General features: G+C 47.7%; 1 pseudogene; it reads left to right on the forward strand.

Annotated features, from left to right (window-relative positions):
• Positions 1-1,907: 1,907 nt before the first annotated feature.
• On the forward strand, positions 1,908-2,088 carry LOC143999795 (U2 spliceosomal RNA; annotated as a pseudogene).
• The last annotated feature ends 7,339 nt before the right edge of the window (positions 2,089-9,427 follow it).

Genomic DNA, 9,427 nt, shown 5'->3' on the forward strand with positions numbered 1-9,427 from the left:
CTCCCTGGACAATTACTTGAATGAGCCTGCCTTTGAACCAAGTTTCCCTTGAACCTTGAACTCCTTGCTCCTCCCATGAACTTTTTGATTTAAGCCATGTCTCTGCATTTCCTGTTTTCCAGATTATTGTGATCTCTCCAGCCACTATCTCACTCTTGTCACTCCTGCTGCCGTTCGTATCTTCGCTACCATTCGTTATTGACCTTCGGCTTCTTCCTCAACTATGCTTCCACTTGATCCCAACCTGCAACCACCACTACCTGGTACAAACAGGCAGCAAAATCCATCTCCATCGTCAGGAGCTCTGCTGAATACCGATTAGTACTTAAACCCCCAAACCTTGGATGAGCCTGCATCATCAATTGTCATCAATCGACCTGCTTGTGTACTTACCCTGCTGGTCGGTGGGAGCCTCTCTACTGCTATAGCTATTGGACTCCGAGTCTGACTCCATACTGTGACAGGTGTTAGTACCAGGGGCGGACTGACCATTGGGCCACTCGGGCACTGCCCGAGGGCCCCATGCCGCTAGGGGGCCCCATCAGGCTTGCCAGCCTCAGTAAAACCAGGGACAGTATGTAAAAAGTTGTGTTTTTTTTTACATCTCTCTGAAATGTCCCTTACCGACATCCCTTTGGTCTAAAAATTCAGAGATTATAGCTGCCCCGCCTCTCCAGTACCTTCTCAGCCAATAGAAACACATCTGTGTATACTGTGTGATTATATATTGTCTGTGTGTGTTTGTGTATATTGTGTGGCCCCCTAATCTCTGATTGCCTGGGGGCCCCATAATCTCCTATTGCCCGGGGGCCCCATGAGTTGTCAGTCCGCCCCTGGTTAGTACATTTTAAAGTCCACAGACAGGTGGGCAAAACAACAACTGACAACAGCAGAGATAACAGCCTGAGCAAGTACAGAGGAACTACAGTTCATAGGCTGAACAACCTGAAGAAATATTCATAGGGATGTAGTGGGCAGATAGAAGTCAGATCGATTAGGCAGAGTCTAAATGTCCATAAGTCTATTTAGGCACTCCTGATTGGGGCAGGTGTGCACTGCAGAATCACTTGCACTTGTATCCATTATTATTAGCAATCAGTGGATGGTTACTTTCAAAACCATCTAGGAGCTGAGATTAAGCTCTTGAGGTGTGTATTGCCAGAAGCCTTCTTCTGTAGTAACCAGTTAGGCCCCTTTCACACAGGCTTTATCTGCTCTATTCAGCAGAGGTTTTGGATCTGAATGGGATGGATGTCAGTCTTGTGACATCTGTGCCTGTTCGGTTTGTGTCTGCATTTTGACAATGGGCTGTGGCGGACTCATGATGACTTTATGGGCAGTTGGATGTAAACAGACGTGTGTCCGTTTACATCAGGCTACCTCCAATCCATCATGATTAGGTTTGGAAACATGGAAAAGGATGCAGTCCTTTCCATAGAAACTGGAAAAAAAAAAAAATGGCAGGCAAACCTGATCTAAAAACTCTTGCGAAATGGGCCTAACTGACTTGGTAGTGACCATGCACCATTTATGAGTAATCCCTCTGTGTCCCTCTCCTGTGACTTCAAAATATAAAGGATTGCCAATTCAGGGATACTATGGTTTATTTTGGGGCTGCCAAGAAACCAAAGTGCAGTAGGGTCTAAACCCATCTAGGCCTCCATAACAGTGTCTCGGCATTGGCCATGTGATCTCTGCTAATGACCAACAGTAGATAGCCATTTTATAATATCATGGAGTTTGACTGTTGAAATGCCCACCATAGATATTACAGAACTGTGGCTTGTCTATCCAAGATGTAACTCTCTCATGGTGCCTCCTGGGCTACTCCGATCCTGTTTAGGGCAATAAAGAATGGAGGGAAGCTGAGTGCAATGTCAGGGAAAACGATAGCATTCAGACATGCAGCCACTTCTCGGCCTTTGGGCTACGATCAAGTGTAGTATCTGTTCTTATCAGCTTTCAGGAGAGAGAAAATTGGTTCCCTTTCCCAGTTGGGAGCACTGGTTACTCCTTCTGATGTAATAAGGTGGTTGCGGTGGGGGATCGCTTTTCCTCCTGGATTAATTCTGGTCTGGGAAACCAGGCATGTCCCTGGTTGAAGGCATGGCTCTCCCTAAGTGCTAATGCCTTTTTTGGTAGGGATGGTGCTAATCTGGTCTGGTCAGGGGCTGGGCAAAGAGAAGCCTGTGGTCAGGGCAGGACTTAGGGTGGTGGGGGCCCCCGGGCTTGATCCACTTTCGGGCCCTACCTTGTGTACATTACCGCATTTATCTGCGTATAACACGCACCCCAAGTTTGGGAGGGAATTTTAAGGAAAGAAACTTTTAGGAGGGAAGTTTAAGGAAAGAACTTACATTTAAATGCCCATCAATGCAGCCTTATCAATGTTCATCTGCAGCCTTGTCCAGTGTAATTTGCAGCCTTGTCATTGCAGTCTTGAAGTTTAAAAATGGCGCAGCCAAGATACAGAGTCCTGTGTATCTCAACGGCTCTCGGGTCCTCTCGGCGGCTCTCGGGTCCTCTCGGCGGCTCTCGGGTCCTCTTGCAGTCCCGAGCGGAGCCGAGAGTAGCCGAGTGTACTCGGCTCGGCTAACAGTCACGCCCAGTCCCTGTGTTATGTCCATCATAGGGCGGGACTGGGCATGACTGTGAGTGGAGCTGAGCTGAGTACACTCGGCTATGTATCTCGGCAGGGTCCGCAGGGCCCCCTATTGGGTGGGGCCCATGGGCTTGAGCCCAGTCAAGCCCAATGGTAAGTCCAGCCCTGCCTGTGGTCAATGTGCCCCTGGAGTGGCAGACCAGGGGTGCCAGAAATCTTAAGGTGGGGGAGCTCACTGTGAGATGGTTTGACACCGTGGTCACTGCACCATTGCATGTTTTTTTTTTAACACTTGCCTCCTGGGCTGGACATTTTGGCCTGGACTGGAGGAATTTTCATTCCGGCCCGAAGGGTCTTCCACTGTCATATGCACTGACATTAAGCATTTATCCTTACCCTTTTCCCTTTTTTATGTGTGTGTGTCTTTTTTGCACAGCATATTTGCACTTTACTCACCCTGACTAGTAGGGTGTAGGTCCTCAGACTTGCCATGAAAAGTCTTCAGATGGAGGGCACTGCAGTGGTCAGCTTTTTTTCCCCCTGTCAGGAGCCTCGTGCCCCAAGGGATCAGAGCTAGGGTCCTATCTTTTTGGAGGTATACAACCCGTGCACTTTTTTTTGTGTGCTCTCTTTTTTTTTTTTTTTTTTACACTTGGTGTTTCCAGTGTATTTGCTGCACCACGAAGCTTCAAAAGAAAAAAGAAAAACACTTCAACAAGGTTTTCTTATCTGCCTAGTCATTTTCTTCAAGAAGAAATCTATCATCAACCAATAGGGTTTCACCGATACCAATACTAGTATCAGTATCAGTGCTGATACTGAGCACTCGGGCAAATGCTCCGGTGCTTAATCTGATACTTGGGCAGTCAGGGGTGATCTGTGCGGTGCTGGGGAGGAGTTACAATCACCGATCTCCCTGTATAGATTTCAGTAAAGCAGCTGAAAGCCGCTTCTCCTCCTCTTCCTCCCGCAGTTTTCAGCTGCTTTATTGAAGTCTATACAGGAAGATCGGTGATTGCAACTCCTCCCCAGCCCCACATTGATGACCCCTGGCTGTCCCCCGTATCCTCCTCCAGTCCCCCTCCATGTTCCTCCGGTCCCCCTCTGTGCCCCGGTCCCCATCCATGCTCCTCCAGTTCCCCTCTGTGCTAATCGGTCCCCCTCCATGCTCCTTGGTCCCCCTTTGTGCTAATTGGTCCCCCTCCATGCTCCTTGGTCCTCCTCCGTGCTCCTTGGTCCCCCTCTGTGCTAATCAGTCCCCCTCCGTGCTCCTTGGTCCCCCTCTGTGCTAATCAGTCCCCCTCCGTGCTCCTTGGTCTCCCTCTGTGCTCATCTGCCCCCTCTGTCCTCGATCTGTCAGGATAGAGAGTAGAGGAAGGAGTCGGTAAATATGTTATTTACAGGCTCCTTCCTTTTCCGAATGCACAGAGTCAGTGATCACCGATTATCCCTTCATAACTGTCACTGAGCATGGTAAACTGTGTTTACAATTCTTCAGTTTATGAATGGAGAGGAGCCTCTGTCTCCTCTCCATTCATCTTCAGTGCAGCTGAGGCTGCAGAGAAAGGGACTGGGAAATCTGTGTCCTCTGTCCCTTTCCCTGTCCCAAAAGGTAGATGTAAGGGGTCCGTTAAGACCCCTGATATCTCACCAAAACCAACGGGGCTAAGAAAAAAAATATAGAATTGTAATAAATAAATATTGAAAAGGTTAAATTGTAAAAAAAAAAAAAAAACAATAAAATAAAAAACACACTGACACCGTCCATTCCAACCACACCGAGAAGAAAGAATTGTAAAAAATAAAATAAATTTTAAAAAATAATAAAATAAATACATTTTAAAAAATAATAAAATAAATACATTTAAAAAAAAAAAAAAAAAAATAGAAATAATAAGAATAAAAACGACTGACACAGTCCACGCGTCATCAGTGCTGCATATTAGTGCCACTGTCACATGACATTAAAAAAAAAAAGTCTCGGTAGTCAGTATTAGCGAGTACTTGGAAAAAAAAGTATCGGTACTTGTACTCGGCCTTTAAAAAAGTGGTATCGGGACGACCCGATCATCCAATATGACATAAGAATGGGGGGAGGGGGAAAACACCATCTACCATCTGTAGGCAGCTGGAAGTGAACTTCCACGTAAAAACAATTTTTGTGTTTTGGGTTGAGAAACGTTAAAATCTCTAAAGGTCTGTGTTCTGTGTGTGTCCTCTCTGGGGAGATCTACTCTTGTTTTCTGTTCTGGTAACCATTGTCTCTGGCATAGGAAAGCAAAGCAATATAAACATTGTGATTATAAAATGAGTAGAAGCAAAACTTTCTAATGGCCACACACCAGTCACAAAGCGTCAAAAGCAGGATTTTTCCTCTTCTTCTTCTTCCTCTTGTGTCTCCAGCACAGGAAATGGGAGGAAATTGGAGACACAGACATCAAACATCCAACTTAAAAAATAGCAACCTGTCAAATCAGTTCATACCTGGAATAAGCAAGATACAACTGTGAAGGGCAGTCTATTTATTGCTATATACATGACGTCCCAATGGTCAGTCTATAATTTTAAAGCGGAGGTCCACCCTAAAGTGGACCTTCCGCTCATTGGAATCCCCCCCCCCTCCGGCGCCACAATTGGCACCTTTCAGGGGGGAGGGGGGTGCAGGTACCTGTACAGTATAGGTATTCTGCACCCACTTCCGGGATAGCTCTCTGTGGAAAGGGGCGTAGATTACGCCCCTTTCCGCAAGTGCCCGCCCCTTTCCGCAAGTGCCCCGCTGCCTGCTGGGAAACACACGGATCCCAGAGGCAGCGGGGAGCGTCCTTATTGCACAGCGCGATTCGCGCATGCGCAGTAGGGAACCGGGAAATGAAGCCGAAAGGCTCCACTTCCTGATTCCCATACCCAAGATGGCGGCGGCAGCACCCGAGAGACGATCGGGAGATCGGCTTCGGGTGCCGACATCGCGGGCGCGCGCTGGACGGGTAAGTGTCACTATTTTAAAAGTCAGCAGCTGCAGTATTTGTCGCTGCTGGCTTTTTAAAAAAAAAAAAAAAACGCGGAGTCCCGGCGGACGTTTGGTAACTCGAACCTTCAGCTCCCTCCACGTATTCTATGGGATTAAGGTCTGGAGACTGGCTAGACCACTCCGGGACCTTAATGTGCTTCTTCTTAAGCTATGCCTTTGTTGCCTTGGCCGTGTGTTTTGGGTAATTTTCATGCTGGAATACCCATCCACGACCCATTTTTAATGCCCTGGTTGAGAGAAGGAGGTTCTCACCCAAGGTTTGATGGTAAATGGCCCCGTCTATCGTCCCTGTACATACATGTGCTTTCTTGAGCAGGGGGACCTTGCAGGCACTGCAGGATTTCAGTCCTTCGCGGCGTAGTTTGTTACCAATTCTTTTCTTGGTTACTATGGTCCCAGCTGCCTTGAGATCATTGACCAGATTCTCTTGTATAGTTCTGGGCTAATTCCTCACCGTTCTCATTATCATTGAAACTCAGCAAGGTGAGATCTTGCATGGAGCCCCCAGACCGAGGGAGATTGACATTTATTTTCTTTTTCTTCCATTTGTGACTAATCCCACCAACTGTTGTCACCCTCTCACCAAGCTGCTTGGCGATGGTCTTGTAGCCCATTCCAGCCTTGTGTAGGTCTCCAATCTTGTTCTTGACATCCTTGGACAGCTCTTTGATCTTGGCCCATGGTGGAGAGATTGGAATCTGATTGATTGCATCTGTGGACAGGTGTGTTTTTATACAGGTAACAACCACTTGCCGCCCGCCCTATAGGCAATTGACGGTGGCAAAGTGGTTGCATAATCCTGACCGGACGTCATATGACGTGATCGGGATTATGAGCCGCTGCGCGCCCCCGGGGGCGCGCATCGCGGCGATCGTTGTTGCGGGGTGTCAGTCTGACACCCGGCAACTACGATCTCGGTAAAGAGTCTCCGACGGAGACTCTTTACCACATGATCAGTCGTGTCCAATCACGGCTGATCACAGTGTAAATAGGAAGAGCCGGTGATCAGCTTTTCCTCACTCGCGTCTGTCAGACGTGAGTAGAGGAGAGCCGATCGGCTGCTCCTCTGACAGGGGGGTCTGTGCTGATCGATTATCAGCACAGCCCCCCCGAGAATGCCCACACTGGACCACCAGGGACGCCACCAGACCACCAGGGATGCCCAGCAAAAGGTAATCCTCCCTACACCACCAGGGATGTCAGTGAGTGCCACAATGGATGCCAATCAGTGCCCATAATGGATGCCAATCAGTGCCCACAATGGGCATCACTGATTGGCATGCATTATTGTTTGGCACTGATTGGCATCCATTAGTACAGTATAACATAATAAAAGCCGCCTATGAGTGCCCACCTGTGCCGCCTATCTGTGCCCATCCGTTCCGCCTATCAGTGCCCACCCATGCCCATCTGTGCCGCCTATCCATGCCCATCTGTGCCGCCCACCCATGCCAATCCGTGCCAGCTATCAGTGCCAATTTGTACCACCTATCAGTGCCCATCCATGTCGCCCATCAGTGCCACCCATCAGTGCTGCCTATCAGTGCCACATATCAGTGTCCATCAATGCCACCTCATCAGTGCCACTTCATTGGTGCCACATCAGTGCCCATCAGTGCCACCTTATCAGTGCCCATCAGTGTAGCCCCATCAGTGAAGGAGAAAACTTACTTATTTACAAAGTTTTGAAACTGAAACAAAAAAAAACATATTTTTTTCAAAATTTTCGGTATTTTTTTATTTGTAGCGCAAAAAATAAAAACCGTAGAGGTGATCAAATACCACCAAAAGAAAGCTCTATTTGTGGGGAAAAAATGATAAAAATTTCATTTGGGTACAGTGTAGCATGACCGCGCAATTGTCATTCAAAGTGCGACAGCGCTGAAAGCTCAAAATTGGTCTGGGCAGGAAGGTGTCTAAGTGCCCCCCGGTATTGAAGTGGTTAATGCACACTACTGAAGTCGCTCCGACTTCAGAAAAGGTTCCTGCATTACTTCAATCCGACTTTTAGGCAACTTGTACCCATTGATTTCAATAGAAGTTGCCTCCAAGTCGATTCCCCGGTCTTAACTGAAGCAACTTTCCAGGAAGTAAAAATAGTTTTCTAGGCAAACCCCTCCCCCCCCACAGGGCTGATTATTATGTGATTGACCACTGGTAAAGTCCCCTGTCCTGGAAGCAACTTCAAGTTGCCTTGTAAGTTGCCTCAAGTCGTGCTGCGATTCATACTCAAGTCGTGTCCAAGTTGCCTCCCAAAGTCTCGCTCGAAGTCATGTTGCCCCTGTGTGAATGGACTCTTAAGGGAGTGCTCCTAATCTCAGCTTGTTACCTGTATAGAAGACACCTGGGAGCCAGAAATCTTGCTGATTGATAGGGGATCAACTACTTTTTTTACTCATTAAAATGCAAATCAATTTATAGGTTTTTTTTTTGTTCTGTCTCTCACTGTTAAAATAAACCGACCATTAAAATTCTAGACTGATCATTTCTTTGTCAGTGGGCAAACATACAAAATCAGCAGGGGATCAAATACTTTTTTTCCCCTCATTGTATATAGAGAAGCAAACTGGGAGGCGGGCCAGGGAGTGATTGAAGGGAAAGAAATGATAAACACACCGAATAGCAGGAAATGCCCATTGGTGAAGCCAAACAGCACATGTGAATGGAATCACAGGTCTAGGATTACCATTGCAGGAAGGAGGTAAGAATTACACAGGCAGGAAAACTGATGGCTAAACCGTGGCATGTTTGCCTTTTTTTTTACAATAAGTGGAGTTAGATACTAGCGGTCTTCAGCTACAATTGAGCAATCTGGGCTTCTGGTGTGCCCCTTGCACATTAAGGGCCGGTTCACACTGCTGCGGTGTGTCATGCCTCAATGATGTCACAAGGGGGCTGGGTCCCTTGGTCACATCATCAGGTGGCCCCTTAGTTTATTAAGTGGTGGAAGGCAGCTGTGCTGTCAGACGCCAGGAGCCTTCGTTGGGTGCAGACCTTTTTTTTTGTATAGGGAGCTTTTAAATACATCACCCCCCGCACCCCACAACCACTGGGCCAGGGTTGTGGGGAAGAGGCCCTTGTCCTCATCAACATGGGGACAAGGTGCTTTTGGAGGGGGAGCCCCCCATACTCCAAAACACCTCCCATGTTGAGGGCATGTGGCCTGGTATGGTTTTGGGGGGGGGGGGGGGGGGTCGCTCGCTCGCTCGTCTTCCCCCTTTCCTGGGCTGCCTGCTCGAAAAAGGGTCTGGTATTGATTTGGGGGGTGGGGGGGCCTACAACATTTTTCTCAGATTTTTTGATTGCCGCCATTCAGTTTAGCTGTCAATGGGAAACCACTGACATCTGAGGTGTCATCAGTTGTTATAAACGTGGCGTCTATTGACAGGGGAGGAGGGGAGGAACAGGAGCTGGATTTGCATTGGCGTGAACACAGGACTTCAATTTCAATCCTGTCCCATTGAAGTCTGTGGAGCAATTCACATCGCACCAGATCAAACTTGCACATGACCCCTTTTTTTTTAGCCGCATCAGAATCGCACCACATTGATGTGAACAGCCTTCATAGAAAACAATCCTGTTTTAGGTGACATGCAAATCTAGCCATTTTGAACGGATCAGAATTGCATTAGAATTCACAGCAGTGTGAACTGGGCCTAGAGGGAGAATGGGCTACCTCAAAAGCAAATCTGCCCTCAGTTTATTCCAAGATGGCAGTTCTGCAAGACTGGAGTTGGAGACCATAATTTACAAAGGTGCCTTGGCGTGGTGGTTTTAGTTTTTTCCTATATTTGCAA

Source organism: Lithobates pipiens, unplaced genomic scaffold (assembly GCF_037356315.1).
Source record: "Lithobates pipiens isolate NorthernLeopardFrog02 unplaced genomic scaffold, aLitPip1_a1.2 Scaffold_19, whole genome shotgun sequence".
Taxonomy (NCBI): Eukaryota; Metazoa; Chordata; class Amphibia; order Anura; family Ranidae; genus Lithobates; species Lithobates pipiens.